Here is a 10,230-nt window from a genome sequence, read left to right as displayed (position 1 = left end):
AAATATATGATGAATTTTTAAAAATCACTCAGAATCCATATTTTTAAAATGTAGATTTATTTTGAATTTCTACTTTATGGGTACAGGTGTTTTGCCTGAATCTGTGCACTAATTCCATGTTTGGTGCCCAAGGAGCCCAGAAGAGAGTGTTGGATCTGAGGCTACTGCCTCATGGGTGCTGGAAACTAAACCCAGGTTCATGGGAAGAACAGCCAGGACGCTAACCACTGAGCATCTCTCTCTCCAGGTCCGCACGGAAAGTATTTTTAACAGTCTGTCAAGCAGGAATAGTTCTTGCATTAAAGCATCCTTGGGTTAAAAGGTATCTAGGATAAACTTATTACTATTTGATCAGGGAAGACTCAATACAACACAATCTCTAACTTCACGGAGGTGGCTGACCTCAAACAAAGCCGCCTCTAAACTGGAATTCAGTTGCTGGATCAGCTCCAGCCTCAGCTTTCCTGTCAGCTCCAGGGGTCGGGGCACAGCACTCCTTCTGTAGTGTCTCTGCCTGCCCACCCTCTTGTGAATCTTGCAAGTCGCTCACCCTCTGGACCTTTGGACAGCGGCCTGGCAGTCTCTGGCCGGCTGCCATGAAGGGTGGCAGGCATGATCTCCTGAGATAGGTGCAGGGTAATCTCAGAGATACTGGGTTCCCTCATTTGTAGAAATGTCTCCAGGCAAACTGCTCCTTCATGTAGCCCGGAGACTTGAGAGACTGCATGGCCGCATTACATGAAGGTTAGGCACATTCTTGCCTGCGGGCTCTGGGTGTTTGGCCATGTGGACATCTTTCTTGGCAACCATCACACCTTCCTTAAAAAGGAGTTCATAGATGGCAATCCCGTTCTTCTTAGGAATCAGCATCATGGCATCTCTGAGATGGAGATTGGAAAGAAATTTACTTTTTTTTTTTTTTTTTTTTTTTAATGTCATTGGGTATCTGTTGGGAGCTGACTCCTAGCAGAAAGAGGCTATCATCTTTGCAGCCATCTCGAGCCATATACCCTGACAAGAGACTTGTTTTTCAACAGCCCACAACAGCTGAGCACACTCTGATAAACGTCTTGTTTATCCCACATATCTTGTTTTGCTGTTTAGTGCCCCCAGCTGCAAGGCGCACGTGGCAAAGTGTATAAATACCCTGGATTTCCTTTCAATAAAGGAGACTTGAGACTTGACCACACACCCTGTCTTATCTCCATTCTTTGAGTCTCTTGCCCTTCCATTCCCACACTCTCTCTTGCTAGACCCTGACCCAGGGACCGGAGCAGCAGCTCAGGCCGTTACAGGTATCCAATTTACAGACTCGTACTTTCTAGGCAAGCACTTTACTACTGAACTACCACACTGGTCCCAGTGTTATCTTCAACTGTCAATCTTCAAATTCAAAGTTAAATCTAGTCTTGGCACTGTTGGCTTTTTAGAAAAGAAACGTCTCAGTTCTAGGAAGCAAGCTGGTAATAAAGGCATATAAATACATATAAAATATAAATACATGTAAATATAAATTACATGTGGTGTAATTCTGGCAGCATTTGTAATATGCTACTCTTGTGCTGGTTAGTTTTATGTCAAGTTGACATATAAGAGTTGTCTGAGGGGCTGAAGAGATGGCTCAGGAGTTAAGAGCACTGACTGCTCTTCCAGAGGTCCTGAGTTCAATTCCCAGCAACCACATGGTGGCTCACAACCATCTGTGATGGGATCCAATGCCGCCTTCTGGCATGTCTGAAGAGAGCAACCATGCACTCATATAAATAAAATAAATGTTTAAAAAAAAAAAAGAGAAGAAGAGTCGTCTGAAAGGAGAAAATTCAACTGGGAAAATGTCTCTGTAAGATCTGCTGTAAGGCATTTTCTTAGTGATTTATTGGGAAGGGTTCGTTGTGGGAGAGGCCATCTCTGGGCTGGTGGCCCTGGGTTCTTTAAGAAAGCAGGCTGATGTTGATGTAGCAGAGGACGGCCTTGTCAGGCATCAGTGGGAGGAGAGGTCCTTGGTCCTGTGAAGGCTTGATGCCTCAGTGTAGGAGAATTCGAGCGTGGGGAGTGGGTGGGAGAACACCCTCATAGAAGCAGGGGAGGGGGAGTGTAATGGGGGTCTTAGGGGGTGGGGGAACTGGGAAAGAGGATAATCATTAAAAAATGTAAATAAAGAAAATATAAAAGAAAAGAAAGAAAGCAGGCTGAACAATTCATGTGAAGTAAGCCAGTAAGTAGCACTCCTCCATGGCTGCTGCATCAGCTCCTGCCTTCAGGATCACGCCCTGCTTGAGCTTCAGTCCTAACATCCTTCAGTGATGAACTGTGCTATGGAAGTGTAAGCCAAATAAACCCTTTCCTCCCCAGATTGGTTTTGTTTTTTGTTTTTTGTTTTTTTTTTTTGGCAGAAAGAGAGAGTGTTAAGGAGGCAATTTTACTGGGACAGTTTTACAGAGATAGGTTAGAGGTGAAAACAGAATGAGCCAGAGAATGAGAAGGAGCCAGAAGATTAGAACAAATTGCCAGAGTTAGTTTGAGGACAAGCAGAGCAATTCAGTGAGAAGCCAAGAGAAGCCAGATTGAATCAGTCGGCTCGAGGAGGAGTTTTGAGCCAGGAGAGCTGAATTGAGCCAGATAAGCAGAGTTCAGAAGGAGTTCAGCAGTAAGCCTCCAAGATGCCAATTACATCTGGTAATGGAATAAAAGTTACTTTTACAATGGTATAGCTGGATGTTGAGGCAGACAGATTCCCATCTTCCCCAGGAACTGCCACACCGATTTCCACAGTGTCTCTACAAGTTTGTTCTCCCATCAGCATTGGAGGACTGTTCCCCTAACTCTGCATCCTTGCTAGCATGAGCTGTCATTTGTGCTATTGATCTTAGCCATTCTAAGGTGTATAAGTTGAAATCACAATGTAGTTTTGATTTGTATCTGCCAGCTGTGACCACATGGACAAAATCTGCCTTCGGGAAATCCAGCCAAACTAGCATGCATCAGGAGACATTCATGAAGTCCTACCCTAGCGCAGGAGCCATTAACAACTGACAGAAGCTAGGGAGTTGTGGTGGTTTCAATGAGAATGGCGCCCATAGATTGATGTGTTTGAATACTTGGTCCCTAGTTAGTGGGATGGTTTGGGAAGGATTAGGAGGTGTGGTCTCGGTGAAGGAGGTGCATCATGGGGGCAGATTTTGAGACTTAAAAAACTTCCTGTCATCTGCAGTGTTCTCTTTGCTTCCTGTTTGTGGTTCAAGATGAGAACTTCATTTGTTCTTGTTGCTATGCCTTTATTCTGCCATCATGGACTCCAACCCTGCCCCAGTGCCCTGCTGAGACGGTAATCCCAATTAAACTCTTTATTTTATAAGTTGCCTCGGTTATGGTGTCTTATTAAAGCAGTAGAAATGTTTCTAAGACAAGGGAGGGAGAATCAGTTTTCTTTAGGGATGCAGCCCCCAATTCACTACCCAGGCACCGGTAGATGGTTCTACATCCATGTATTTGTAGGAAGCACTAAGTGGACTCACTAGGTTAAAAAAAGGGCAATGAAGTTGGGAGGTGAAGGTGAAGGCAGAGGAGACAGTAAAGGGCAGAGTTTGATCAAAGCACACCGTCTTTCTGTATGAAATTATCAAACAATATTTTTTTACTCAATATCTTGATATTTTAGCATATATTTACATTTCTCTGTTACTTAGTTAAGGTGATTCCTAAGTATTTTCATTGTTTTTAATGTACTGTAAGTGGTATTTCATTTTTCTTATGGACGGTGTCACTGTTAAGTGGAACCAAATTTAGTATATCGAGTTTGAATCCTGAAAGCTAATTAAATTTGTTACTATTTTCTAGTCTTCCTAGGAAGCCTTCAGTGTTTTCTACGTGTGAGGTCACAGTTCCTGAAAACAGATAATTTTACTTCTTCCCTTATGATTTACATGTGCCTTTTATTTCCCTCCAGTTGCTTTTTCTTCTCCATTCCTGTGGTGAACTGAAGCCACATGAGGGAGCATCTGTCTCATTTGTTGAAAACAAAGGGGAATGTCAGTTTTCACTGAGTGTGAACTTTGCTGTCCCTTCTAAAAATATGACCCGTTTTGTGTAACGGTAATTTACTTTTTAACTTCTTTTGCTCATATTTTTTAAAATTTCTCATATGAAGCTCTTGGATTTTGCTGAACACTTTTTATACATCTATTTTGTAGCCTGTACTTGTGGGATGAAATCTAAAAAAATTCATGACTAAGACTAATGCTGTGTGGTTTCCACACTGTTTTATAGATTTAGGCCTCGTATCTATGTGTCTAGTCTGCATTGACTTTGTTTTTGACTTAAAAATATTTGTTTATCTTTTTATTTGTGTGTCTGTGTGTATGTGGTGTGGTGCGTGTGTTATGTGTGTGTGGTGTGTGTTATGTGTGTGTGTGATGTGTGTGTATTGTGTGGTGTGTGTGTATCTCTGTGTGTGGTGTATGTGTGTGTGGTGTGTAATATGTGGTGTGTGGTATGTGTGTGTATATATGTGGTGTGTGTGTAGTGTATGGTGTGTAGTGTGTGTATCTCTGTGTGTGGTATATATGTGTGTGTGGTGTGTGGTATGTGGTGTGTGCATGTATGTATGTATGTGGTGTGTGGCGTGTGTGTGTGTGTAGTGTGTGGTGTGTATGTAGTGTGTATGTGGTATATGTGTATGTATGTGGTGTGTGTGTATGTGGTATATGTGTATGTATGTGGTGTGTGTATATGTATGTATGTGGTATATGTGTATGTATGTGGTGTGTGTATATGTATGTATGTGGTGTGTGTGTATGTGGTGTGTGTATATGTATGTATGTGGTGTGTGTGTATGTGGTGTATGTGTGTATGTCTGTTATGTGACTGGGCATTACCATAGCACATGTGTAGAGGTCAGAGGACAACCTGCAAGAGCTGATTGACCTTGGCTAGATCTTGTGTGGGCAACCATGGCAAGGCTGCTGGGAGATCATGAGTGTAGCCATCCTGTCATGTCCAGAAGACACTGTTTCCCTAGTCCTCACTGACTTCTGGCTCTTGGGATCTTTCTAGCATTTCTTCAGAGATCTTTTCTGGGCCTTGGGAAATGATGTAACATAGAAGTCCCACTTAGCACCGAGGACTCCTTAGATACTTGTTCTGTGCTTAGATTAGTTGTGAGTGTCTGTGTTAACTACTGTCTACTGTCCAAATGAACATCTCTGATGAGGTCAGAAGGCATAGCTTTGTCTCTAGTGCCTATGAGCTCCCAAGCCATGGGTTCTCGGCCAGATCTAGAGTACCAACCATGTGTTAGCGTCATCTCTAGTGCCTATGAGCTCCTGCACTGTGTGTTCTTGGTCAGATCTACAGTACCAACCACGTGTTCTTCTTGTAGATCACATCTTAAACATAATTAGAAAGTGGTTGGTTGCCCCCATAGCATAGTGCCCATGGAGTCTCCTGACATCATGTCCAACTCTTTATCTCTGTGCTGGAGGTCCAGACACAGGCTTTTATGCTTGCTCTATGAGTTCTCACCCACGGAGCCATTTTCCTACCCCTAAGCTTTAGTTCTTTCTCTCTTTCTTTTCTTTTCTTTTCTTTTCTTTCTTTTCTTCTTTCTTTCTTTCTTTCTTTCTTCCTTTCTTTCTTTCCTTTTCTCTCTCTTTTTCTTCTCTGTCCTCCTCCTCCTCCTTCTTCTTTTTCTTCTCTGTCCTCCTCCTCCTCCTCCTCCTCTTCTTCTCCCTCCTCCTCCTCTTCTTCATCCTCCTCCTCTTCTTCACTTTGAGTGTAATGGTTTTGGGTGAAAGTAAAACCAAAGTTAATTTCAAATAATAATTCCAACCACTTGCTAATGAACTAGAATAAAGGTGGAAAATCCAGGCCCAGAAAAGTCCACTGGTTTTTGTCCTTAAACATTTGGTTTTGGTCCACCACTTTCAAGGCCCAGTTCTATGCCCAGCAGTAGATGACCAACACAAAACAAACACAGTGATATATCTGGAGGCTCTTTTTTGTCTCATAATGCTTTGTCTGAGGATTCACCCCCTCCTCATTTTTTCTTACCCTGCAGGTCTTTGCTTATGTATCATAGTTTCCAATTTTGTGTTTTTATGGGATTTCTACATTTGCCAGTGTGTGTGCATCTCCCTCTGTATCTTCTATTTCTTCTGCTTTTTCTTTGACTCTTTGTTTCTCTTTTTGTTTGTTTATTCTGTCCTCTTCAGGTTTCTTCTTTTTTGTTTTATCTTACTTTATTTATTTTTCTTTTTTCTTTAGATGCCTGTTGTTTTCTGGAGAGAGAGAGAGAGAGAGAGAGAGAGAGAGAGAGAGAGAGAGAATGTAAACACGTAAATTTGGGTAGGTAGAAATGTTGGGAAAAATCTGGAATGAGTTGGGGGAAGAAGGACCATAATCAGAATAGACTGTATGAACAGACCCGTTTTTCAATAAAAAAAGAAATTTGGGTGGAAGAAAAACCCAGATAAAAAACATTTGGTTTGGTTAGAATGATGTCACTAAAGTAGAGATTCTTGGCTTTTTCTCGCTTGCATTTTTAATCCTTACTTTGAATGATGGATTTTTCTTTTTTTTTTCAAAAGAAGACCTGATTTTTAGTTAGGCTACTCCTGTGGATCTCTGACTATCGATGTTATCTATGTATGCAGCTACCATGCACTCATCATCTTCTCTGAAACCTCGAAGGTTGCTGTCAGGAATAGGAGAAAACCTAAACATTTTAAATGTCGTATCAGCACATCTCAGAATTGGAGCCTCTATCTATTAAGTACATCTGAGGCACACGAACTTTGTAGTTGTCTGCTTCAGACTCCAACCAGAAAACACACACAGGAAGCTAGATGAAGCTTACTTCTAGAATTATCTAATTAATTAGATTAATAATTAATAAATAGTTAACAATGAAATAGAATTAATAATCTTATATAGATTTCAAGATAATATTTATTGTAAAATAAAACGAATCCCAAGTTTTCCTTTCCCAGCCTCGGCTTCTGGAATGATGACTCTGAGACTAACTATTTATTAACAAATGCTTTGGCTATAGTCTTGGCTCATTCCCTGACTAGCTTGAAACTTATTTAACCCATTCAAACTGTTCTATCTCCTACTTGGTTAGTTACTGCTCCTCAGTCCTGACCTTCTTCCTTCCTGTTTCTCTCAGCTTCTCCCTCAAATCTCTCCTTATTGTCTCCCGAGTTCAGCTACTTGCTGGTTTAACTCTGTCTCCCCCGAGTTCCCAGGTGAGTCTTCCTTCTATTCTCTCACTATTTCCCAGAATCCTCTTTCCTCCTACCATTGTTCCACTTCCTATTTCCTGCCTCAGCTCATTGGCCATTGGCTTTTTTCTTTATTGACGGGTGTTGCTTATAAGAGATCCTCTCTACAATTTATACCTTAAGAAAAGCTTTGGAGAGTCAAATGGAAACCAAAGGATTGTGAGATTAGTGGCAATAGAATAGTTCCTTTTTTTTTTTTTGTTTTTCTCTGTCCCATACTATGTGGCTCTTCTGATATGAGACAGAGATTTTTGATTTTCCCTTAACAAGCATGTGTGGCTTTAGAGAGAGAGCCATGCTCCAACCCCAAAGCCAGCTTTAATTTTTTTTTTTTTTTTTGAGACAGGGTTTCTCTGTGTAGTCCTGGCTGTCCTGGAACTCACGCTGTAGACCAGGCTGGCCTCGAACTCAGAAATCCACCTGCCTCTGCCTCCAAAGTGCTGGGATTAAAGACTTGCGCCACCACTGCTCGGCCAGCTTTTAATTTTTAGTTGAATTGGGAAACATAAAGACCATTTATCACTTATGTCTACAGAGGGCAGCAGAGAAGAGCCAGAGGTGGTGATATCACTTGGTCAATTTACTCTTTTTCTTGGGACATTTTTTCTTGATGATCCGTCCTTTTTCTTCAGATGTTTCACTTGTCCGGGGTCTCTAGATTCCTTAGTTGGACGCTTTTATTCTCCCGGAAAGATAAAAGCAAACCCCTAAAAATTTAAGTTAATAAAGAGCTATATAATCTATCAACCAATGGGCTCTTACAACCTGGAGTCCCACAGCCTTCTTTATTGCCTCAGTGATGGCCTTTGATAGTAATTTATTTAAAAGATTGTGCTTCCACAATCCCTTTGCATAAGCATGATAGCAAAAGGCTTGTTTTTCAGTACCTACCTATAATAATAGTTGTCCAATAAGGAGATATTGTTGAAAAGCCTTACCACAAAAAATATTGTCTTACCTTGAGCCAATATTTTATAGAACAGCCACTAACATACAATTCATAAACAGTTTCCTCAGCCTAAATTTTACCATTACATAGATGCTGCCTTACTGGCTAATTCAGATGCAGATAGCTTAGAAAAAAATATTTGATGAAGTAAAGAGAGATTTGCCAGTAAGGCGGTGGTGGCGCGCGCCTTCAATCCCAGCACTTGGGAGGCAGAAGCAAGCAGTTCGAGGCCAGCTTGGTCTACAGAGTGAGTTCCAGAACAGTCAGGGCTACACAAAGAAACCCTGTCTCACCCCCCCCCCCCCCAAAAAAGAAAAGAAAAGAAAAAGAAAAATTTGCCTTGCTGGGAATTTACGAATTGTTCTTGAAATATACAAAGAGGAGATTGTGTTAATTATCTAGGATATAAGGTAGGTTTACAGAAAAATATGACCACAGAAAGTACAAATCAGGAGAAATCTATTACAAATTCTTAATGGTTTTCAAAAATTGCTGGGAGATATTAACTAGCTATGGTCTGAATTGTATTAACTACTCAAGAGCTAAGTAATTTATTTCAAACCTTACAAAATAATAAGAATTTGAATAAACCAAAAAAATTTTTTATCAGCTGAGACTGAGAGAGAGTTAGCTCCAGTAGAGAAGAAATTACAGGATGCACATGTGAACTCTGATCCAAAGCTGGATTGGATTTTAGTTAATTTGCCCTCTACTCATTCTCCCACAGGAATTCTTAGGCAGAGAGAAGATAATATCTTAGAATGGATATTTGTAGCACACAGAGTAAAAGATTAAAGACCTATGCAGAAAAGGTTTCTGTATTGACTCTGAAAGGAAAAATGAGACTTCATCAACTAGCAGGAACAGACCCAGCAGAAATTGTGGTACCCTCATAAATGCTGAAATTGCCTCATTATGGGCAGAAAATGAACACTAGCAAAGAGCTTGCAGTAAATTTTGGGAGAGATTAACAACAAATATCCCAAAAGCAAAAAAAAAAAAAAAAAAAAAAAAAAAAAAAAAAATCAGTTTAGAACTAATTGGATTCTCCCTCTTATAGTACAGGAGCAGCTAAATGTTCAACACGCAAAGAATCTACCAAACATGGAACTCCCCTGTGTCTGTGTAGTAAAAGGGACACCAATTTCTGGAGCCCCTACATTCTATACTGATGCAAATAAACCAGGAAAGTCAGGTTATAAGTCAGGAAAAAGAAGTAAAGTGGCTCAAAATCTTTAAAATGGTTAACTGACAAACGTGTGTGGGTGGAAAAATGGCCTTTGACATCAGAAAGTGAGAGATACTAGAACAGCTGGTACAGAAGCAGCTAAACGTTCAACACACTGATGAATCTACCAACCCATGGAATTCCCCTGTCTTTGTTATAAAAAATAAATTAGGAAAATGTTTGCAATAAACAGAAAGCTCTTAGGTTAAAGGCATGTCACGGGGCCGAGCCACACAGGTTTTTCCAGTAAATAACACAATCTTGCGTTCACCGTGAGATCAAACGTCCTGCAACGCCATCTTTGCTGAGCACTGTGTGACACATTAATTCATGTGTCAATGTGGTGAAGATTTAGTTGTTCTGCTGAATGTCAGTTGGCCTGAATCTGTTTTATAAATATTGTTAAAATTTTCGCTAACAGACTTTAATGAAACACATGGTTCTTCACAATCTGATTTGGCCTTATTGTGATTTTTATATCATGGAGCTTATGGCTTTGTAGTTTTTAGAGGTAAAATTTTTAATTATTTCTTTCATTTTGATATTATAATTACATTGCTCCCTGCTTTCCTTTCCTCTGACCAAATCCTCTCATTTATTTTCCCTCGTTTTCTTTCAAATTCATGGCTTTTAAATTACTTGTTACATGTATATATACACATATATGTACATACATATAGATTCTTAAATATGATCTGTTCAGTCTGGATAATGTTACTTGTATGTAATTTTTCAGGTCTGATCACTTGGTATTGGATAACCAGTTGATGTGG

General features: G+C 40.3%; 1 pseudogene; it reads right to left on the bottom strand.

The window, feature by feature from the left end:
- Positions 1-403: 403 nt before the first annotated feature.
- On the bottom strand, positions 404-870 carry LOC117719305 (small ribosomal subunit protein eS10 pseudogene; annotated as a pseudogene).
- Between the last annotated feature and the right edge of the window lie 9,360 nt (positions 871-10,230).

Source organism: Arvicanthis niloticus, chromosome 13 (assembly GCF_011762505.2).
Source record: "Arvicanthis niloticus isolate mArvNil1 chromosome 13, mArvNil1.pat.X, whole genome shotgun sequence".
NCBI lineage: Eukaryota > Metazoa > Chordata > Mammalia > Rodentia > Muridae > Arvicanthis > Arvicanthis niloticus.
The sequence above is the reverse complement of the archived record's forward strand: the minus strand, read 5'-3'. Positions and strand labels throughout refer to the sequence as shown.